This window comes from Hylobates moloch, unplaced genomic scaffold (genome assembly GCF_009828535.3).
Source record: "Hylobates moloch isolate HMO894 unplaced genomic scaffold, HMol_V3 SCAFFOLD_4, whole genome shotgun sequence".
NCBI lineage: Eukaryota > Metazoa > Chordata > Mammalia > Primates > Hylobatidae > Hylobates > Hylobates moloch.
The window spans coordinates 171696543-171721246 of record NW_026652279.1 but is presented as its reverse complement, the minus strand read 5'-3'; the positions used below and the strand labels follow the sequence as shown (position 1 = coordinate 171721246).

General features: G+C 45.5%; 1 long non-coding RNA gene across 2 annotated transcripts in view; it reads right to left on the bottom strand.

The window, feature by feature from the left end:
• The window catches only part of LOC131383184 (uncharacterized), a 31362-nt gene extending 6951 nt beyond the window's left edge, over window positions 1-24411 (bottom strand). Inside the window, exons 1-3 of one of the 2 annotated variants that reach the window (XR_009213001.1) lie at window positions 24287-24411; window positions 23683-23948; window positions 18616-18907 (exon numbers count right to left, since the gene is read on the bottom strand). This is a non-coding gene — a long non-coding RNA (uncharacterized LOC131383184). Of the gene's footprint in view, window positions 1-18615; window positions 18908-23682; window positions 23949-24286 lie in introns of those variants that run through there. The other variant, XR_009213002.1, reaches the window with a different exon arrangement.
• Between the last annotated feature and the right edge of the window lie 293 nt (window positions 24412-24704).

Below are 24704 nucleotides of genomic sequence, written 5' to 3'. Positions count from 1 at the left end.
TTGATCACATACTTCCCTAATGTCCCTTTGATGTCCACATGGCCTGTGGTAATGTCTATTTTATTCCTGATCCTGGTCATTTGTGTCTTCTCTCTTTTTTTTCTGCGTCATTCTTGCTAGAAGTTTGTCAGTTACATTGATCTTTTCAAAGAACAAGCTCTTTCTTTCATTGCTTGTATTTATTGTTTTTATGTTTTCAATTTCACAGATTTCTCTTTTCTTCACATTTTCGTTTTTCTCTTTGCTTTGAGTTTATTTTCTTCTTTGTCTAGGCTCTCAAGGTGGTAGCTTAGATTACTGATTTCAGATCTTCTTTTCTAATGTGCACATTTAGTGACTTCAATTTACCTCTCACCATGCTGTGTCCCATAAATTTGCTATATTTTCATTTTTATAAGGTTTATTATATGACTTTTGATGAGTTCCAGAGCATTAAAATGGTTGTTTTTCACAATTTTGTCCAATTTTTAGTAGCTTTTTGGAGGAGCAATCTGTTAACCCTCACTCTGTCATTTCAGAAGTGAATCTCCCAACTTTTATTTGGCTTTAACATAACTGTAATCATAGCATACCAGTAACCTGGAATACTGATGAATTTTTAAAATTTATTTTATAAACGTTTTCTTGTGTTATAGGGTTATCTTCATTAAATTATGTTAATGGCTGATTAATGTTTTATCCACTAGGTAGATGGTTGGCTTACCATTTGGCCGTATAGCTAATTTCACATTTTTGCTTTTATCACTGTACTCATTTCCTTCTCCACTTGCAGCACTGCCTGGCTTCCCTCTGCACTGCCGGCCTCCCGGCTGCTCCTCCAGCTCCAGAGCCACGGTCCCTGCACAGGGTGCTGGGCCTGCTCCCGGCCCCACGTGGCTGAGTGTCTAGTTGCTGCTGCTTCTTCTTCCCATCCTGCTGAGCGTGCACCTGAGTTCCAAGCAGCCTCAAGGGACAGAAAGGCAGGTGGCGCAGCCAGGAGAGGCAAGCACTGAGCAATGGGAAACAGAGATCAGAGGGCAGCCAGCAGCTGGCCCCCTCTATTTTCGGGGCCTGTGGTGCTCTGGGGCATGGCTTCTTGCAGCCCTCACACCAAGTGGATGCACGCGTGGTGTGAGCTGCAGGGTGCACAGGGCTGCGTCACTCCACATGGTCTCCACCTCTCCCTGCCTCCAGCCCCGCACCCTCACCCTTGCTGCCCCCCGGTCTGTACCTCCCAAATAAGGCACAACCACTTTCATCCTTGCCTCTGTCTCTGTTTTCAAGGGAACCCAAGCAAGGAGGTCCAGTACCAAAAGAAAATATTTCTACTGAACGAATAGGCACATACAGAGTTGAAAGAACTCAGAAAATCCTTTGCTACTTTCCCCTTTGAGGCACCAGCCCACTGGGGCATCTGGTCTACCTTCCTCTTCTCCCATGCTTTTCAATCCCTGTGGTTCCCCATCCCGCAACCTTTTCTTTTTGTCCTGTCCCAGAGTCTTTTGTGCTCTTCTCATACTTGGTTCGTGACAGAGACTCTCAGCCAACAGTTTTCTTTCTTGAAGAAGGAGGGCTTCAAGTTCTCCAGTACATGGCAGAGGAGGGGAAGAAGAACAGCTCCCCCAGGAATGAGATAGTCGGGAAAGCAGTGAATCTTATTGTCATCTGCCGTGTGTTGTTTTGCTAGTAGAGTCTCTGTTGTTTTCTCTCTTTTACAAAAGACCCCATTGTATTATACTCTTTGGAGTGGCCCAGATCCCTTGTAGAGGGGGGGGATACGTGTTCTGCCTCAAAGGCAAGAGAGGGCAGATGATCCTATCTTAGTGTATGAACAATGAAACAATTTATATCTTTGAACGTGTGGCTTTTTCCATATTTGGTATTAGCTCCTTAAGACAGAACCTCAGAAATAAAATGATTGCACTATAACATAGGAATATTTCCAAGCCCTTTGACACACAAACTGATTTAATCTCCAGAAGGAAAATGGGATTTAAATTCTGAGACACTCATTTTTTTTTTAAATGTTTGTGTCAGGAGGAGGGATTGGGAACAAAGGAGTGGGGGAGGCAATCTGGGTGGATATTGTAGAAGGCTGTGATCAGCTAAGTCTACTTTTGTTCTCACAGGCTCTCTAAAAAGGTGACAACAAATTCTTCCTTTCTCAGAGACCTGTGGCATGAATATCCTGCCATGCACCTGGTTGGTGTTTGTTGTTGGAAATTAAGTGATCCAGGTAATGTGCATATTGCAAATATTTAAGTCTTAAAAAGAGACTGAGAGCTCCACATGCCTCCCCAAACACATAAGGGTTCACCTGTCATATATATATATCTCCAAGTCATCAAATAAATCTCTTTTAAAAGACTCTAAAAACTGGCAGAGATGGGGGGAAACAAGAGGACAGAAAAATTAGTACATCATAGGAAGTCCAGGACCAGATGGGAGCCAAGAGTAATTTTGTTCCAGGAGGACTGAGTCAAGGATAAGAACCATGAGCAGAGGTGTCACTTTCATGATCAAGGATGCTGCCCAGAAAGCCTCAGGGAAACTGCGGTTTCTCTGATTTACCCAAAATGCCCACGATGATCTGGTCCATCCTTAATTTAATCATTTTATTCAAATAGCCTCAGATCTCAATCCTAGAAACCAACATTAATTAAATTGGCCCATGGAATGTGTGAGGATTTTTAAGGCTTGAATGGTGATCTCTAAAGTATTAGTGGCTATTTTTGAAACTGCCAAGGGAACAACTCATTTAACCTTGAAAGAGGCAGCTCATGGAAAAGAAATTAGAAACACACTAAAAGTGAAATTAAAATGCAATTGATGTCCAACCAGCAGCTTTCCTGATGTGACACATGCTGTCCTACGGTAAGTCGCATGCTCTGCTCCCTCTGTCCAGCTTTTAATTTCTGTGCTTAAAGAATAGGAACATTTTTAAAACCTTATTTAACTTATGAAATGTGAAAAGAATGCGTTTCTGCCAAAATCAGGAGAGTGCCCTTAACATGATGAGACAACTTGATTGATCACTCTATATAATGAATAAAAATTTGCAAATTAAGAAAAAAAAAGAATTGTCATTTGTAGCTGTCAGACTTGATCAAAATTAAAAGATCAGGTAACAGATCAGGTAACTGCCTCAAATACAGACTTTCCAGAATCAGTTTCTTAAAACTTTAATACTTCTTATGGAGCAAAATACTTTCAACAGAACTGAAACAAGGGCTTGAACAGAATTTTAAGCCAGCCTCAGAACAAGGAAGCTTCACTGGCAGTATTTTTATATGCTTATTGGCCATCCGAATTATTTTTCTGTGACTTGCTTGTATGGTCTGTCTAGCTTTATGCCAGACTGTCTCTATTGATCTATGGTTGCTTTCCTAAGCTACTGATATGGTTAGGCTTTGTGTCCCCATCCAAATCTCATCTTAAATTGTAATCCTCATAATCCCCTCTTGTCAAGGGAGAGACCAGGTGGAGGTGACTGAATCATGGGGGCGGTTCCCCATGCTGTTCTTGTGATAGTGAGTTAGCGCTCATCGAGATCCGATGGTTTTATAAGGAGCTCTTTCCCCTTTGCTCGGCACTTCTCCTTCCTGCCGCCCTGTGAAGAAGGGGCCTTGCCTCCCCTTCCCCTTCTGCCATGATTGCAAGTTTCCTGAGGCCTCCCCAGCCGTGCTTAACTGTGAGTCAATTAAACCTCTTTCCTTTATAAATCACCCAGTCCCAGGCAGTTCTTTGTAGACTGATACAACTCCAATCATGGCTTGTACGTGGCATGTATTCTCACCTTTCTGTGCCTTGCTTTTAACTTTGTTCTAGTGTCCTTAACCTGTACATTTTTGTCTTCAAGTAGTCAAATCTGTCCCCATCTTCTTTATGGTTTCCGAATTTAATTTCCTATATAAAATTGCTTTCCTGACCACAAAATTTCAAAAATATGCTGCTACATATTCTTTATTCATTTGTGACTTTGTTTTATGTCAAGTTCTTTTTTTTTTTTTTTTTTTTTTTTTTTTGAGACAGAGTTTCTGTCTTTCACCCAAGCTGCAGTGCATTGGCATAATCTCGGCTCACTGCAACCTCCGCCTTCTGGTTTCAAGTGATTCTCCTGCCTCATCCTCCTGAGTAGCTGGGATTACAGGCGTGCACCACCACACCCAACTAATTTTTGTATTTTTAGTAGAGATGGGGTTTCACCATATTGGCCAGGCTTGTCTCAAACTCCTGACCTCGTGATCCACCCGCCTCAGCCTCCCAAAGGGCTGGGATTACAGGCATGAGCCACAGCACCCGGCCATATCAAGTTCTTAATGCATTTAGAATTTATTTTTGCATGTGGTATGAAGGAAGCATTAACTTTTATTTTCTTCTACATATATAGGCACTGCCCCCAAAATATTTATTGAATGGCTTCTTCACACTCTTGAAACACCACCTTTAACCACGTACTGAATTCTGTGTGTGCTTTGGCAGGCCACTGGCTTCCGCTTTGTTCTTCTGGGCATTTGACTATGTTGGTGCCAGCTTCCTACTCTTTTTTTGTCTACAACACTCTTGGTATTCTTATACATTTATTTTTCCTGCTAAACATTGGAACTAAGTGATCATGCTACCCAAAAGCTCTCCTTGGAGCTTCTAACTAGAACTGATCCCAGCACTTTGGGAGGCCGAGGCAGGAGGATCGCTTGAGCCCAGGAGTTTGAGACCAGCCTGGGCAACACAGGGAGATCCCCATCTCTACAAATCATTTTTAAAAAGTAGCCAGGCATTGTGATGTGTACTTGTAGTCCCAGCTACTTGGGAGGCTGAGGCTGGAGGATGGTTTGAGCCTGGGAGGTCAAGGCTGCAGTGAGCTGTGATTGTGCCACTGCACTCCAGTCTGGGCAACAGAGCAAGACCCTGCCTCAAAAAAAACCTGCATCATGTCTCCATATTAATTTAAGAAGAACTGTTAATTTTTATGAAAAACATCTTTGATATTAAGAACTTGAAATTTTGGGAAATGTCTATTATAAGAAAAGAATGTACCCCTCCCCACATGCGTGAATGTGCGCGCGCGTGCACACAAACACACAGACACACACACACCATCCGATTTAAACCCTGAGTGTTTGTGCATTTCTTTCCTGATTAGTCAGATTCTGAGGGAGGGATGTTAAAGCTTCCCACTGGGATTGTATTTTAACAAGTTCTCTTTGCATTTTCGGTGTTTTTGTGTATGTGGTTTGGTGCATAAAGGTTCTTGGTGGTTTACCTTTTTAGTTGATTATTCTTTTTACCTTTGCAAAACATCTCTTCCCTAGTGATGCCTGTGGATGTCACATTGGTCCCTCCGGATCCCTGCCCCTGCTGTCTGTCTGAAGAGGCTGACCTGCACCCTGGGGGGCTTTGCGCCTTGGCCCACAGATTGCAGAGAGGCCGTTCCTTTCCCAAGGGCTCAGCTCAGGTTGGGGCCAGTGTTTCCCCAATGGCTTCAGGGTCCTTCCCACCGACTCTTCCCTCCGGTCCTGGTAGCCACTCCCTTCCCCACCCTGTCGAGCCTTGGCAGAAGACAGTCCCACATTTGCCACTACAGAGTGTCACCTGCGGGAGCCTCAACACTGCCCCACCCTTGAAAACCCTCCCCAGAGCATCCGAATTTGAGGATGCTGTCTGCTTCCTGGGAACTTTCCCTTTGGCCTTAAATTCCACTTTGCCTGCTGTTCTGTTATTTCACTTGTGCATGTTCCTCTTTTTAGTTCTATAATATTTTTAGGCTGCCTCATAAAAATAATATAGCTCAGTGTTTTGTTTTCAATAATCTGAGTTTTTGACTTCTTATAAAGGAATTTACTCACTTCAGATGTACTGTTACCAACTCATTATATACTTCAATTTTAGTCTTTTTTTCTCTTTCCTGATATTTATCAAATTATTCAAAAGAATTTTAATTTAGGTTTTGATATTGGTAGTTGATGTTTTATTAATATAATGTCTCTGGACCAAGAGTGATTACCTATTTCTGAGAGTCATATCATACCTCTACCTCAATGTCAATGCACCAAAATAAATAATACTTCTGCCTCCTGCCTGCTGCCTTCTGCTGGAGATAAGCTCCATAGCCAGCTTTGACTTGTCATTCCTTCAGGACCAAACTCCCAGGTTTGTTTGAAATAATTTTGAATTTTAATTTCACTTTCCTTATTATTTTTCTTATCGTACAATTCTTCTTTTTTAGGAATCCTTTGTTAACTTCTGTTGTAGTTCATGATCACACAGTAAATATCCATCAGGTTCAGGCTCATGTTTAACTGGATTTGTTATTCCTCACTCCCTCCTACACATTGCATCATCCTCGGTCTTTGATTTTCCTGAAGTACTTTATTGAATAATTTCTTTGAGTGTTCAGAAATGCCTTTCTTTGTCTCTCACATATAAATAATACTGGACTGATTCTAGGATTACAGTGCTTTTCATCTAAAAAATCTGTCAGTATTATCCACTGCCTTCTGCAGATAAGAAAGTCAGTGCCAACCTGATTCTTACTCCACTGTTAATAACGTAAATTGATCTGGGAGCCTGTGATGTTTTCTCCTGGAGTTCAAACATTCATCAGGATGTGTCTTGACGAGTGACTTTTAGGGCCTTCCTACCAGTCAGTAAGACTGTTCTGAAACTCACCTTTGTTCTGTTTCAGGAAGATTTTTTCTCTCCACTTCCGTGCCTCTTTCTCTCCTGCGTCTATTCTGTTCCATCCTTCTAGAATCCCTGTTATTCGGGCACTAGGTCTCTTGTTCTAGTCTTATTTATAATTCCCATTCACCTATATTTTTAATCTGTATTGTGAGATGATTCCTCCATTTAATTTTCTAGATCACGTATTTCTTTACCATAACTTTTAAATGAATAACTTCTAAAATGAATAGCTTTTAAATAACTTTTAAAATGAATAACTTTTAAAATGAATAAAGGTGAGGGATGACATCAGCAAACATGGCGGAGTAAGAACATCTGAAAATTCTCTTTCATAAAAATAAATAACTGGCAAAAATGGTTAGAATCAACTTTTTCAGAACTCCGGAAGTTAACTAAATGATTGCAGCAATTGAGGGGGGTATCAAGAAAAACTGCTGAGTTTCAGGAAGAGCAGTGATCTTGGTGTGTTCTAATATTTCCTGTTCCCATCTCCCGCTCCCCAGTTCTGCCGCAGCACTGGAACCCAGTGGCCCCCATCAGCCTGGCCATCAGCAAAGGGACAGGATGGGATCGGTACTCATACAAAGCTTCGTTCCCACAAAATTGTCATTATCTGACCTGTTGAGTGGCTGCCTGGAAGTCTTCACTTGCAGTGTGGTCTTTATTTGACCAGTCTCAGAGTTTGTTGAAAGAATTAGAGATAATTGTTTAACTTTGCAGCTGTCAGCCAGCTAGGCAGACAGTAAGCTCACCAAAAGTGTAAGAGGAGAAACTGAGAAATTAGATGTCCAAAGGGGCTTTGCAAAGCTCAGACAGAGCATCAAGCCACAGAGAATTATTGAAATCAAATACAATTTTCCTGCTAGATTTTGGACTTGCTTGGGACCTATGATCCTTCTTTTCCTTCCAGTTTCTCCCTTTTGGAATGGGACTGTCAATCATATGCCAGTCACGCTATTGTCATCTGGAAGCAGATAGCTTATGTGGTTTCACAGATTCACAGATGGAGAGGAATTTTGCCCCAGGATAAACCATGCCCCAAGTCTCTGATTATGTAATTTAGATGATGGGACTTGAGACTTTGAGTTGTGCTACTTAGATGAGATTTTGGCCTTAGAGTTGCTGTGGGAATGGTTAAAACTTTGGTCAATGTTGAGATGGGGAATGTATTTTGCTTGTGGGAAAGACATGAATACGGGGGAGGTAGAGGGTGACACGTTACAGGTAGAATTGTGTCCCCCAAAAAGACATGCTGGAGTCCTAACTCTTAATACTTCAGAATGTGACTTAACTTGAAGTAGGGTCATTGCAGACGTAATTAGTTAAGGTGGGGTCATACTAGTATAGGGTGGGCCCCTAGCCCAATAGGACTGATGTCCTTGAAAAAGAGGAGAATGCCATGTGAACACAGAGACACATAGGGAAGATGGTCACGAGAAGACAGAGGCAGAGACTGTGGGGATGCTGCCACAAGCCAAGGGGCGCCTGGGGCTACCAGAAGCTGGAAGAGGCAGGAAGGATCCTCCCCTAGAAGCTGCAGAGGGAAAATGGCCCTGCAGACACCTTGATTGTGAACTTCGAGCCTCCAGAACTATGAGAGAATGAGGATCAGTTGTTTTAAGTTACCCATTTAGTGACACATTGTTATGGCAATCCTAGAAGACTGATTCAGAAGGGAAATTCCTCAACCTGAAAGGGATCAGAAAAAAAAAAAAAAAAAAACCCACAGCTAACATTGTATTTAATGGTGAAAGACTGAAAAGTTTTCCCCCAAGATAAGGAACAAGAAAAGGATGCTCACTTTTGCCACTTCTAATCAGCAATTTGCTGAAGTTTCTAGCTAAGCAATTAGGCAAGAAAAAGAAATAAGCAGTATTCAAATTGGAAGGAAAGAGAAAAGCTATCTCTATATGCAGATGACAAGATTTTGTATATAAAAAACCCTAATGAATCCTCGAATATCTTATGAGAAGTAATAAACAAGTTTGGAGAGATTGCAGAATACAAGATCAGGAAAAAAATCAATTTTATTTTATACACTAGAAAATGAAATTAAGAAAACAATTCCATTCACAGTATTATCAAAAAGCATAAATTATTTAGGAATAAATTTAACCAGAATAGTCAAAATTATTTGAACTAGAAGAACTAATTTGAACACACACTTTCTGATTTCAAAACCTACCACAAAGCTACCTTTTCCAAGACTGCGTTGTGCTGGCATAGGGATTGAAATACAGATCAATGGAAAAGGATGGAGAGTCCAGAAATAAACCAATACATTTCTGGGGAACTGATTTTTGACCAGGATTACAAGATAATTCGATGGAGGAAAGAATCGTCCTTTCAGCAAATGGTGCTGAGACAACTGGATATTTATATGCAAAATAAGGAACATGACCCCTACTCACCCCACATGCAAACATTAACTCAAAATAGATTAAAAGGGCTAATCTGTAAATTCTTAGAAAAAAGACATAGGTGTAGATCTTTGCAACCTTGAGTTAGCCAATGGTTTCTTCATTATAACACCACAAGCACTCACAACCAACAGCAACAAAAAAATAGACATGTTGGACTTCATCAAAATTAAAAATTTTTGTGCTTCAAAGTATAGTGGCAGGAAAGTGAAAACATAAGCCACAGAAGGGGAGAAAATATTCAAAAAACAGATCTCTGACAATGGTCTAGTGTGCAGAATTTATAATGAATCCTTACACCTCAACAATAAAATGATAAATAGCACAATTAAAAATTGGGCAAAGGATTTCAAACCAAAATTTTTGTTTGTGCAAGCAATATATACAAATTGTCAGCAAACACAAGAAAGATGAGCTACGTCATTAGCCATGAGGGAAGTGCAAATCAAAACCCCCATGAGAGACAACGTCACACCCACTGAGATGACTATAATCAAGAAGATGGACAAAATCATGTGCTGGGAAGAGAAGGTGGAAGAGATAGAATATGGTACAATCTCAACTTAGGTGGAGTCTGGGTGAAGAGTAGGGGAAGAAATACATAGCTGCAATTATTCTTTAAGTCTGAAATTATACCAAAAGTAAAAAGTAAAGAAGAAATGATATTCATTCATTATCCTTCTTCAACCTGTGGGCCAGCCATTTTGCTCATGTATCTCTGAAATAATTTTGAAAAATAGTTCTCCGTACATAATTTTAAGTTGTATATATATTTACATAATCCAATGAATTTATTTTTTGGGTTATTATGCATTCTATACATGCTTTAAATTGTATTTTTTTCAAAATATTGGAATTCAGATTTGACTCACTTAGTTCATGCAAAATATCTGCCATATGACCTAATTGGCAAGGCCAGCCAACACTGTCAAGTGAGGATGCCAAAACCCAGACACTAATTAGAAAAAGTCTAACCTTGTTTTTCTAATTCAAATAAACACATTACTATTATATATTTCTGTGGCAACCTTTTTACTTCTGAATTCTAATTTCAAGATGAAAGAGGGGAGGGGAGGGGAGGAAAGGGGAGGGGTGGGGAGGGGAGAAGAGAGGAGAGGAGGGGAGGGGAGGGGAGGGGAGGGGAGGTAGAAGTAGATAGTTAGCCAGGGTGAACACAGAACCCATCATGGTTTGTGAACTGAATGAGATACGGTTCCTGCACATTCAGCTTTTCTTATGGGAGTTCAAGGTGCTCCCTCACAGGAGTGATGAACTTGGTCTATATGCTTCGTGTCCAGGAGTTTCTTATGTCATATTTTCTATCTATCCATCCATCTACTGACCTATCTACCATCTGTCTATCATCTGTTCATCTATCCGTACTATCTTCTGAATCATTGGAGAGTGAGTGGCAGGCATAATTTATCCCTAAATTTGGGCCTTCTTTTACATTTCCTGGTATAAATATCAATGTTGGAAAATTTAACTTTGACATAAAATGAATACCTAGTATATAGTCCATGTTCACATTTCACCACTTATTCCAATAGTGTTATTTACAGCAATTTTGAGAAGGCTCCAATCCAAGGTTGTGCATTGTAGTTAGTTGCTGGCTGTTTTTTGTTTGTTTTTGTCACTTTCAACCTGTAGGACATCCTCAGCCTTTCATGGTCCCTCATGACATTGATTCTTTGTTATGAGTACAGACCAGTTATTTTGTAGAATGTCCTTCAGTTTGGGTTTGTCTGACGTTCCCTCATGATTGGACCAGGTTATCTATTTTTGGCTGGAATCGCCAATGGATAAACATTTGTTTATGATGTAAATGATGTTGGGCTCCCATCAGCGCGTCGTTGTCAGAAGACACGTGGTGTTGATTTGCTTCTTACTATTGACGTTAACTTTGATTATGTGGCTAAAATGATGTCTGCCAGCTTTTTCCACTGTAAAGTTATTGTTGTTCTATTTATAACTAGTGAACAATTTGTGTCTGCGGAAGGGGTTACTTTGAATCTCTTGTAAACTGTGGGGGAAAGAAAGAGACATCAGGCTGTTACTATGTCCATGTAGAAAAAGGAAAGCATAAGAAACTCCGTTTTGATCTGTACTAAGAGAAATTCTTCTGCATTGAGATGCTGTTAGTCTGTAACCCTAGCCCCAACTCTGTGCTTGCAGAAACATGCTGTATTGACTCAAGGTTTAACGGATTTAGGGCTGTGCAGGATGTGCGTTGGTAAAAATGTGTTTGCAGGCAGTATGCTTGGGAAAAGTCATCGCCATTCTCCAGTGTCGAGTACCCAGGGACAGAATGCACTGTGGAAGGCCGCAGGGACCTCTGCCCAAGAAAGCCTGGGTATTATCCAGGTTTCCCCCCACTGAGACAGCCTGAGATATGGCCTCGTCGGAAGGGAAAGACCTTACATCCCACAGCCCGACACCCGTAAAGGGTCTCTGCGGAGGAGGATTAGTGAAAGAGGAAGGCCTCTTTGCAGTTGAGATAAGAGGAAGGCAACTGTCTCCTGGGAATGGAATGTCTCAGTGTAAAACCCAGTCATACATTCTATTTACTGAGATAGGAGAAAACCGCCTTATGGCTGGAGGTGAGACATGCTGGCGGCAATGCTGCTCTTTACTGCACTGAGATGTTTGTGTAAAGTCAGACATAAATCTGGCCTATGTGCACATCCAGACACAGCACCTTTCCTTAAACTTATTTACGACACAGACTCCTTTGCTCACATGTTTTCCTGCTGACCCTCTCCCCACCATTACCCTATAGTCCTGCCACATCCCCTCATTGAGATAGTAGAGATAGTGATCAATAAATACTGAGGGAACTCAGAGACCAGTGCCAGTGCAGGTCCTCACTTGCTGAGCGCCAGTCCCCTGGGCCCACTTTTCTTCCTCTATACTTCATCTCTGTGTCTTATTTCTTTTCTCAGTCCCTCGTCTCCACCTTGCAAGAAATACCCACAGGTGTGGAGGGGCAGGCCCCCTTCAGTAAACTAAAAATAACATCCTAAACCCCTCAACTGACTGAACAGACCCCTTTTTGGCCAGTGGAACCCCAGAGAAGCCTCAAAAACTGAGTTCCCAGCCACGATCAGGCGGGAGATTGGACACACCTAATTACACCCCCTCCTTTTTTCAGTTCAGACACAACAACTGACCAGCATTAATGTTAAAATAGAGATCGTAAGACTGATCGAATGAACTCTTTGTAACAATAAGATATCGAATTATAAACTAGACCTCAGGCCATGCCTGGCAAAGGTTAAGTCACCCACCCCTACACTTAAAGAATAAGTCTATGTTCTACTCGCCACAGGTTTTTTTTAAATTCCTTTTTCTCTAGCAGCTAATCAAGAACCGGCCTTGAGTTAAGCCATGTTGAAGCAGCTGCAGCCCACCCACCACCAGACTGACTGACTCTGACCAACTCCACCAGCTATAGCTACAGCTTTGATTGGACAAGAGACTGATTTCAGTAACTTTCTCCTGATCAGAGACCACTGACCATGGCCTGATTCTGGCTGGTTTACAGAGGCTGCACACTCAGTGCCGTTAAGTCCCTGCCTCAACTTTTGACATACAGGTGAACATGTGATACATGGAACATACACGTTTGCTCATCATGCACACACAGAACTCCCCTTCATGAATATTCATAACCCCCTCTATATCTTGTTGAATATGTATACTCGGCCAGCCTACCTCACCCCTCCCTCCCTAGAAGTGCTTGCTTTCATTCTTTTAGCCTGAGACTGCGCTTCCTGCTTGCAGGTTGTAATTCCCTTCTTAAGAAATATAGCTCTCCTTTCTAAATTTATAAAGTGTGTGATTTTAAGTTAACACCATGTAAATATGTTGCTTCTCATTACTCTTTGCAGAATAGTTTTAGTATGTATTGATGATTCTTGCTCAAGTTAAATATTAACGTGGTGTTTGCAAAATGTTGATTTTCTAACTCCGTCAGTCCTTCCAAATTTATTAATTGGCATTCTACTTTAAGTAATGTTCCCTCTTCCCCTCCTCCTTTGCCTTCCTTCTTCTCTCCCTCCCTTCCTTCTTTCCTTCTTTCCTCTCTTTCTTTCTTTTTAAGGTGGATCATTAATTCTTATTTTGTTTAATGGTTTATACTCTATTACTGTTAGCATTAATTTTTATGTGCTTAATTGCCCCAGCTTTGGCCAGTAGAAAACGTCTCCAAGCTGACTTCTATGCCATTCTGACACATCCCTTTCATTTTTTGAGCATTTCCTACTTTATAGACCAAGACATTCCAGGCTTATCTTGTACTTGGCCCATCTTTTCTCTAGAATCAGCCATTTCTCCAGAATGCCACAGCTCCTTTCACTATAGAATGGTGTTTAGAAATCAAGATCTGTGTGCAAAATGTGCTCATTGCTGCCGGGCTGCCAGTGGTTCTAGGCCCTTCCATTGGAAAATGCCACTTCTGACTCTTTTTCCAAAAGTTCATAATGATACCCATGGATCCTTCCTTGCCTTTTCCCATCCTGTGGTTCTCTCTCTCTTCAACACTGAGAATGCTGGCTTCCAGTACCATCAATATTGTTGCTCATTTTTCTCAATTCTACAACATACCCAAAAGAGTTTCAGAATCACTACACTGTATGGCAAAACATAAACCTGCTGAGATTTCAAGGTTTGCTTGCAGTTTTCTCTTTTTTCCCCATCAAACTGAAGATATATAGTAAACTACTGTGTTCAGAAGTTGCTTAGATTAATTTTTTTCCATCACTGTGGTTATGTTATTCACCTGAAATACAGTAATTTTTGTTTCTGGCTGTATTCAATTTAGAGTATTTCTCCCTATCTTTAATTATTTCATTTTATTTTCGTAAGCATATGAATCATTAACCACAATTCCAAAATTCAAAACTACAAACAAGATACATTCCCCATCCCTTTCACCCCATTCCCATCCACCTTTACACAAAAGTCCTTTCATTCATTTTGGGTTATCCTCCCTGTGTTGCTTTTTGCAAAAATGGCAGGTATTTCAAACTCCAGAGCAAAGCACCATAGAGAGAAGTGGGATGGGTGTGAGTGGGGGCTGCCTTGTGAATGGTGGCAGGGGCTCAAAAGTGAAAGGAGAGGAGATGTGGCAGAAGACAGATGTTCTCAGGTAGACCAATTTTAAGAAAGAATACATATGTGTGCAGGGTTCCCCTAAAGCTCTCCATGCCTGTGAGGCCCAAGAAAACATGTTTCCCCAGGGGTATGTGGGTGCTCAGCCTAAGGACCCACAAATTAGCAAGAGAGTTGTCAGCAACCAGGGCCCGCGATGCAGAGGCTTTCTTCCCCTCTGTTTGAGACTGTCCTGGCCATAGGGAATTGATGCCACACATTTGGCCTCCCAAGTGCCACATAGGGGCAGAGCAATGCCTCCATGCCTAAGCTTCTCAACCTTTAATGTGCACAGCAGTCCCAAGGAATCCTGTTAAAATGCAGGCTGGAATTCAGCAGGTTTGGAGTGTCCCTGAGAGTCTGCGGTGCTAACAAGCTCCCAGGTGGCACTGGTAACACTCATCCAAGAACCACAGTTCACGTAGCAAAGTAGAGCCCTGGGTCTCAGGTTTGTCTGCACATTAGAAACATCTGGAAGCTTAAAAAAAATACACTGGTCGTATTTTTTTAATGTCAGCCCGTGATTCTGACATAGGTGGTATAGGGTGCAGCCTGAACATCAGAATGTTGTAATGATTCCCCAGGTGAGACCAAGGGGCAGCCAGGTGAAGAATCCTGCTCTGGAAACCAAATTTGGGAATTATTTTATTATGTGTAACTTTCCATCAAATGTTTACCTTTGGTGAAGGGAGATGACATGTCAACAATTTCTGCTGAACTGCATTGCTCCCTGAAATTCCTCCTTCCACCCAAATGAGGCTGTAATAGGAGCTTCAGGATGGAGAACATCAATTCTAATAAAGGAACATGTTTGGCCTCAAATTGACACATTTTGCAGCATATTGCTGTTAGGGTGTGTTTACTGACTCATTTGTCATAGATAACACTTCTTTTATGATGATGAAAAATCTTAAGCATCTGCCTTTTTGCCTAACAAGGAGTAAATTAAACGACATTTTCATAAGGAGGAAGGGCAAGTGTTCAGTGAAAATTCTGACACGGTTTATGGAAATAATTCTTGGCCCAACTTCCTAAAGGTGCTCTACCAGGTGTGCCGTGTGCCTGGGTAACCTACCTGCATTGAGATTGTGCACACACACACACACCACAGCACAGCACAGAAACATACATAAGACACACACACACAACACACAGAAGCAATTGTGTTCTGGCCTGGTGGAACAACCCATGTCCACCAGCCTGGTGGCCTCCCGCAACCCACATTTATGGCAATGATTTGTTGAAATGGCACCACCAGTATCTTGAATTCCCTTGCCCTTAAAGGAAAAGGTCCCGTTAAGCTTTTGATCCACCGTGGAGCATCTGTAATTTGGAACCATTAAATGTATCTGTCTTTTTCTCCAAACTATTTCATGTTCTTCATCATGAGACTAACAACATGACTGAGCCATCATGGTTCTAACTCCGGTTATAGATATTTCTGGAAAAATGCTTACAACTTGAAATGGAAGGTAACCTTGAGCACAGTTACCATACTGTGCTCAGCACTGGAACGTGGTGTTGCGGGGGCTATTTGTGCTTGGACTTTAGATGAAAATTCCTGTTTAAATAAATATTCTTAACTTTTTTACATTATTTCAGTCCTTGACTCTTCATCAAAAGCAAACAAGACTCTTAACCAAAAGTGGAGCAAAACTGTGCATTTGTTAAATAGCAATATCTTTGCATCCGTTATTTCTCATTTTGGCCAAAAGACCCGATTTATGCTACATCCATTCTCCAGACACGTAGAATTACCTTGCTTGTATGTAACATTACCATGTGGGATGTTTTTCAATGCTTTTGAAGTCTGTGCCAATAAAATGCCCTCAGCTTACAGGCAGGTGTGGGCACAGGGCAGAGACAGCCTGTGCTCAGCCTCCTGTCTGGAGCCTCAGTTTGCTGTGCCCGTTGGGGCCAGAGAGGAGAGAGGGCTGCCTGGCCTGGTGAGCCATGGTCTCCTTTCCTGGCAAGGTGCTGTTCACCGCCCTCAGCCCAAGCTGGACCACGCAGTTCCTCGCATTCTCCTGAAGGACTGTGCTTGCAACGCAACTTATAGCGCTGAATTAGCTTCCTGGGGCTGCCGTAACAACGAACCACAGACTGGGGGGCTTAAAACAACAGGGATTGTCATTCCCCGGTTCTGGAGGCTGGCAAGTCTGAAGTCAGGATGTCAGCAGGGCCGCCTCCCTGAGACTTGGAGAGTCCTCCACGGCCCCTCCCCAGCTCCTGGGGGTGCTGTGAGTCTCAGGTTTCCTTGGCTTTAGATGCACCGCATCTATCTCTGCCTCCATCTCAGGCCTTCTCCCGTGGGAGTCTTCACACAGGGTTCTCGCCTCCCCATAAGGCCAGTACCATATTGGACTCGGGCCCACCCTCATGACCCCCATGACTTCATCATGTTTGCAAGACCCAATTTCCAAATAAGGTCGCATTCACAGGTACCAGGGTTTCGGGCTTCAGAACCCTGGTTTTCAGGGGACACAACTCAACCCCTAACAAATAGCAAGTCTGTGAAAACCCCGCTGCCTTGGCTCCAGGTTCATGCAGCGCCCTTCGCATGTCAATCAAAAGGGACCCTCTTCATAGCAACCAACAGACCAGCGCCTCTGAGAGGGTCTCTCCAGGGAATGCCAGGGTGGCACTGCCTCTCCTGTGCCCTTTCTCCCCTGCCTTCCCACAGCCCTGGGAGGACACTCTTCTTCCCCACACTCCTCCCCAAGCCCAGCAGCATCCTTGATCCTCGTCACCCTTCCTCTCCCAAGGCACCTTTACCTCCTCCCACAAAGCCCCTTGGGTGATATGAATCTCTCCTCTCCCAGCTCCGAGGCCCCCACCTCTGGCTGCTGTGAGGTGGGGAAGGAGCCTGATCTCCCACTTGGGCAGCGAGGGAGGAAGGAAGCCGTGATTCCTGGGCACTGATTTTTGTCCCTGCCACCCATGCCACAGAGACAAACCCTGGTTATTTAATAATGAGGCTGAGGACTCCTCAGTGGGATGAGAGCCCCTCAGGGAGGCTGAAGCCCATCACTGCCCACTCGGCCTCCCGGCTCCCTCCCTGGATGGCCCAGCCTGCCTGCTGCATCCTGCCGCCTCGCCTGGGGCCTGCTGGTGTCTACCGAGGTCATCGCCATGGACAGGAGGCGCAGAGGCACGGGGAGCCCCTTGTGGCCTGGTTTCCCTCTTGGTGTTCCTCTGCCCTCATCCCCTGGGTGAGAAGAGCCTCCTGGCTGCCACCCACCCACTCCACATGCACCTCTGGGTGGTTCCCTCGCTGTGTCTGCACGGACGAGGCACCATGGCCTGGGTGGTTCACACAGCAGGAAGCTCCCTCGCAGTCTAGAGGCGGGGAGGTGAGAAAAGGGTGTGAGTAGGGCTGCGCTCCCTCTGGCTAGGCCTGGGAGGTGAGCTCACCCCAGAGCTGAGAGCTGGGCAGAGGCCTCCATGGGGGGCGGGGGGTGGGGGCGGCAACTGCATGGCACGGACAGGGGCTGGGCCGCAGGATGGGGAGAACCTGTGTGGGGCTGCAGTGGGGTAGATGGGGGTACACAAGGGGGCCCGGCTTGACCGAGGAGAGGAGGGAGGCTGCCCACAGGGGTGTGCCATGCAGAATATCTCTTGGTGCTTTATTCAGTGCTCGACCTGGCGTGCAGTAAGGGCCTGGGTTAGGGAGAGGAACAGGAAACACTCTTGTTCCATTACAGCCCCTGCCCGGGACCTCTCCTTGACTGCGGGCAGGGCCTGAGTATTTCGTGCTCGCTCTCATCCCTTCACTTCTCATTCCCTTGTTCTGGCAGGAGATACTCAATGACTAACCCTAGATTGATGGATTTTGCCGACAGTGAGATGGATTCTCCTTAAGCAATTTGTCCTGTCAATGGATCAGCTTTAGTCTGTGAAAACTTGATTTGCTTAACCTTTGTTTGAGAGATAGGAAACTGTGTGGCATCTAAGGGTTTGATGCATGACGGAGCTGCACAGTCACAGAGGAGAGGGAAACCGTTCTGAAGCCTAACCACCTCTGTATCCATCCACTCTCCCGCCAGGTGACAGCCCACACAGGACAGGAGTGAGCCGCACATTTGGGACAGCAGAGCCTGGCAGCAAAGCCTGAGGCTCACGGGATGGGAGTGTTGCTGGGGGCGGAGAACAAGGGCCCCGCCCGGAAAGGGCAGAGGTGACATGAGGGGGAAGGCAGCTCCGCCAGGGCAAAAAAGATCCAGTCAGGATGGGCAGACAGGCGGCAAAAGGAGCCACGCAGGAGCCACCCCCGGGAAGGCAAAAAGAAGACCCCACTGGCGAACTGGGCTTCTGAACCCACCTCCTCGTTTCCCTGTGGCCTCATCCCACCCCAGTGAGAAGTGATTCCGGTGCTGCCCACTTCGCATTTATTCTTGGGTGGACCCAATTGCTGCATCTGCAGGGACGAAGCACCATAGACCACGTGTTTGCACAACGGAATCTCTTCTCTCCCAGCTCTGGAGGCTGGAAGTCCGAGATCAAGGTGTGGGCCAGCAGCACTTCCTCCGGGGGCTCCTTCCTTGTCCCTTCAGCTTCCGGTGGCCGGCTATCCCGGCTGCGCCTCGGCTTGCAGACGTCCATGCCTCACTGCAGCCTTTGCTTCCACTGTCACGCCACCCTCTTCCCCGGTGTCCCGCTGCGTGTCCTCTCCTCTGCTTATGGAGACACCAGTCATTTGATTTAGGGCCCACCCTACTCCAGGAAGACCTCATCTTCACTCATGACGTCTACAAAAACCCTATTTTCCTTTCTTTTTTTTTTTTCGAGATGAAGTCTTACTCTACCGCCCAGGCTGGAGTGCAATGGCATGATCTTGGCTCACTGCAACCTTCGCTTCCCGGGTTCAAGCGATTCTCCTGCCTCAGCCTCCCAAGTAGCTGGGATTACAGGCACCCGCCATCATGCCCGTCTAATTTTTGTATTTTTAGTAGAGACGGGGTTTCACCATGTTGGCCAGGTTGGTCCTGAACTCCTGACCTCAGGTGATCCGCTCACCTCAGCCTCCCAAAGTGCCTGGGATTACAGGCATGAGCCACCACACCTGGCCAAAAAACCCTATTTTCAAATAAGTGCAGATTCTGAGGCTCTGGGTAGACATGGATTTGGCAGAGACACTATTGAAACACACTACAATAAGTGATGTCATCAAGGTGGAGAAACAGAAAAATAGAAAGAGAAAACCTCTGTCTGTTCTGTGTCCCTGTGATCTTAAGAGAACATCCCAGAACAACGTATTCATCCTTAAATGATGTTAGGTCCAGGCAATTCACCCCAATTCCATGTCTAAGCATCAGACGACCCAGCTGGACCAATCGCCTTGTGAGCTAAAGACTCCAGTGAAAGCAACTGCCCTACCCTGCTGCCACTGGCCCCACCACCGCCGCTGGCTCGATACACACCAGGCCTGGGGCTGGTGGCATCAGAGCCACATCAGTGGAGATGTGCACTGGGGAGTGTGCGGGAGACCTTGGGGTCTGACCAAGCCTGTGATCAATAAATAGGTGAAGAGAGAGTTGGCTCTAAGTCCTCTCTCTGCCGCGCACTAGCACTGCAGCCTTGGGCAAATCTCTGAACCTCTCAGAGCCTCAGTTTCCTCCTCTGGGAAACGGAGGCATCAATGGCTGCTATTTACTGGGCACTGTGATGTGCAGCAATGCTCTAAGGCTTTCCTACATTAACTGTCTCAGTCCCTGTAGTGACTGTAGGAAGAGCTTTCCATTATTACAGTCATTTCAGAGACAAGAAAGAGCTTAAGTGACCTGCCCAAGCTCACACTGCCTTAAGAAGTGGGTCTGCGTTTTGGACCAGAAGCCTGAGTCCTGACACTGAGCAACTACTTCTGTGGCTTCCCAGGCATGGCCATCAAAAGGGGACAACTGAACCATCATGGCACCAGGCAGGCCGAAGGAGGCACTGCCATCAAATCGACATGGATGGCAGGCAGCAGATGGCCCTGTGGGTGTGCTCACAGCAAGATCTGGTGAAATCACGAAGGCAAAGGTCTGATCGAGTTTGGATGTGTGTCCCCACCCAAATCTCATGTTAAAATGTGGTCCTTAGTGTTGGAGGTGGGGCCTGAAGGGAGGTGATTGGATCATGGAGGCAGATCCCTCATGAATGGCTTAGCACCGTCCCCTTGGTCATGAGTGAGATCTGGTTGTTTAAAAGTGCGTGGCACCTCCTGCTCTCTGTCTCTTTTTCCCAATCTCACCATGAGACGTGCCTGCTTCCGCTTTACCTTCCACCATGAGTGACAACTCCCTGAGTCCTCCCCAGAAGCTGAGCGGATGCCAGTGCCATGCCACCTGTACAGCCTGCACAACCACAAGCCAATTAAACCTCTTTTCTTATCAATTACCCAGTCTCAGGTATTTCTTTATAGCAGTGCAAGAATGGCTGAACACAAGGTCCCATACAAAGCTGCTAATCTTTTTTCTTTCTTTCCCTAGAAGCTCTACCTTCCTCACCAGGAGTTTTTGTCTCCGGCGAAGGCTTCCAGGTCTAAGTGGTGAGCAGTTTGGACTTTTTGGGAGGTGTGAATGGAATCCTCCTTCTAACTTGTGATAAATATATGAAGAAAAGTTGAACCATTCATGCACCCAGCAACCATCCATCGATTAACACTGCTAAGGACCAGTGCTAGGAGATCCATAGGGGCTTCTGTGGGCCCAGCCCATGAGCAGCCTGAAATTTATCAGGGAGGCCAAAAGACAAACACCTATGGTAGCAGGTGGAATGTGGTGAGGAGAAAAGTATTCTCTGATTGGAGGAGCAGTCACGGTATGGAAAGAAGGATGAGGGGACTCCACAGGCTGGGGAGCTTGTCCCCAACATGGCCGAGGTATTCCTGGCTCTTCACAGACCCATGGGCAAATGTCCCACCATCAGAGGACATTGGGTAGGGTGCCCATACACCCTCAGCAGACACTGGTCATGGTACTTGTCCACTGTGTTAGACCTTTCTTGTGTTGCTATTAATAAGTACATGAGGCCGGGCACCAGTGGCTCACGCCTGTAATCCCAGCACTTTGGGAGGCCGAGGTGGTCAGATCACGAGGTCAAGAGATGGAGACCATCCTGGCCAACATTGTGAAACCTCGTCTCTATTAAAAATAAAAAAATTGGCTGGGCGTGGTGGCGTGCACCTGTAGTCCCAGCTACTCAGGAGGCTGAGGCACGAGAATCGCTTGAACACAGGAGGTGGAAGTTGCAGTGAGCCAAGATTGCACCACCACACTCCAGCCTGGGCAACAGTGTGAGACTCTGTCTCAAAAAAAAAAAAAAAAAAGTACCCGAGACTGTGTAATTTATAAGAAAAGAGTTTCAATTGGCTCAGAGTTCCACAGGCTCTACAGGAAGCATTGTAGCTTCTGCTTCTGGGGAGGCCTCAGAAAGCTTCCAATCATGGCTGAAGGCAAATGGGAACCAGGCACATCACATGGTAAAAGCAGAAGTAAGAGAGGTGGGGGGCAGGTGCCACACATTTTTAAATGACCAGATTTTGCAAGAACTCACTTACTGTCTTGAAGAGAACACCAAGCCATGAGGGATCCACTGCCATGATCCAATCCCCTCCCACCAGGCCACACCTCTGGTATTGGGGATTACGATTCAACGTGAGATTTGGGTGGGGACAACATCCAAACTCTATTATTCCCCGTCATTAGACTCTGGGCATGGTGCCTGTCCATAACCATGGGACACAGGGCATGCTGCCTGTCCATAATCACTGGACACTGGGCATGGTGCCTGTCCATAATCATTGGACACAGGGCATGGTGCCTGTCCATAACCACTGGACACAGGGCATGGTGCTTGTCCATAATCATTGGATGCAGGGCATGGTGCCCGTCTATAATCATTGGACACTGGGCATGGTGCCCATCTACCATCACTGAACACTGGGCATGGTGCCTGTCCATAATCATTGGACAGTGGGCATGGTGCCCGTCTACCATCACTGAACACTGGGCATGGTGCCTGTCCATAATCATTGGACACTGGGCATGGGGCCCATCTACCATCACTGAACACTGGGCATGGTGCCTGTCCATAATCACCGGACACTGGGCATGGGGCCCATCCATTATCACTGGACAATGCACTGGACACTGGGCATGGTGCCCATACACCCTCATTAGACAATGGGCGTTGTACCCATCCACCACCAATGGACACTGAACATGGTGCCCATCCACCATCATTGGACACTGGGCATTGCACCATCGACCACCACTGGACACTTGGCGTAGCACCTGTTCATAATCACTGAACAATGGCTATGATGCCTGTCCACCATTATTGGGCATGGCACCCATACACCCTCATCAGACACTGGGCATGGTCCACCATCATTGGACACTTGGCATGTCCAATGACCATAATCACTGAACAATGGGCACGGGTGCCTGTCCACCATCACTGGACACTGGGCAAGGCACTTATACACTCTCATCAGACATTGAGCATGGTACACCATTATTAGACACTGGACATGGCACCCATCCACCATCAATTGACCCTGAACATACCTGTCCATCATCATTAGACATTGGACAAGGCACCCATCCATCATCATAGCACACTTGGCACGGTGCCTGTCCATAATCACTGGACACTGGGCATGGCCCATCCAGCATCACTGGACACAGGGCATGGCACAGTCCCCACCATCGGACATGGGACACAGTGTCCATCCACCATCAGGAGACTCATAGCACTGGACATGGCACTCATCCATTCAGGCCTTTGAGAACGCCCAGAGGAACAGTTTCCTTGGGCAGCAGAGCAGCCACGGGACTCTGAGGGAGCCATGCTTGGCGGGAGTGAAGGGCAGGCAGTGGGCAATGTGGCCAGAGAATTGCCTCACTGGGCTGACCCATGTTCCCCAGCAGCTGACGGCTTAGTGGGTCAGTTTCCACCCTCTCCATGGGCTCAGCTGGCCTCAAGTGTTGGGAACCACCCCACTTTAAAAGGATTAATCAATAAGTCACATTAGCAAATTCACCAACAGCAAATTGAACCCTCACTGTCTATAAGGGACATACTATGAGGAGGAATCAGTTAATTTATGCAGATAGCTAATTACTCCTACAAGTAACCAATTACAAAGCTGCTATTTCTTCGGATGAATGCTGAGCCTGCCCACTGACATCTGACCCAAAACACTGGACCTGCACTTGACCGTGGTCTGACGGAGGAAGCACCCGGGGACAATTCCAGCTGGTACCAGAGTTCCCGCAGGAAATCAGGGCTTGGAACAGGGGCCAGCGCCTGCTGCTCAGGGTCAGTTCCCCCGCTACCAGTGTGGCTAACGTGAGCCTGGGCATGTGGACGAGAAGGAGCTTGAGGGGTGGGTAGGAACAGGAGCCCTGCCCCGGAGGCTGTGGCCACGGGTGGAGTTGGGAGACTCTGAAGGAGCACTCACCTCGAGTGTTGTAAAAGAGTGTGAGCTCCCTTGAAAGATAAGCCGCGCTCGGCGAGCTCCATTCCTCACCCCGAAGCTGTGGGCTCAGCCTCTCAGCACCCCGGGCTCAGCCTCTGAGTCCTGGCGTCGGGAAGACGATGCCTGTGTGCCACGATTGTTGGTGGATTAAATCATTCACCAGGTGTCCATCTCCATCCGCAGCAGTCACAACTGGCTTGGTGGAAGAGGTTGTTCTGTACTAGCCACAATATTTGTGATTCTCCTCCCTTTAATTGAATTAATCAATAACATCATTGTCGAATTCACCATCAGCAAATTGAACCCCAAAATTAAACATCCAAAACACAGACTGACTCAGTGGTGGTGCCAAGGGGGGGCTTAGGTGGAGATGTTCACATTTGTCGAGCACCTTCACCAAGGCGTGGCCATGCCTGGTGCAAGGCTTCCAGCCCACCTGACCTTCTCTGCAGGCGCTGAACACTCCCAGCCTCCCGCATTTGGGTGGGGCCGTGTGATTCCTTTCAGGCCAATGGAGTGCAGCCAGAAGTGACTAACCCACTTCCAGGATTGGCCTAAAAACTCTCACAAAATCATCTCCACTCACCGCACCCATCAGTCCGCTGGGAGATGGTAAACTGAGGTCCCCAAATCATCTTGTAGAGAGTAATTTGCAGAAAATCAGACTGGACTGTGACGTAAGCCAGAAATCAGCCTGCACGGGAGTCACCCTTTTCCTGTTTAGGAAAAAACAAAAAGTGCAGCTCACTGCCAGCGCTCATTTAATTTTACATAAACACGCTCTTTGAGGCTGAAGCAAATCAGATTTTCAATGTGAAAATAAAATATAAAAACTGTTCTTGGAGTTATTTCTAAACAGAACTAGCATCAGAATTGTCTGAATCATCAGAATTGTCTATTTTTGAAAAATCATATTCATCAAATGAATCTTCAGCCAAAAACTGTTTGAGAATGATGTTAACATCACGCGGAGGAATGCTACGTTTTCTAGGATTTGACATTTT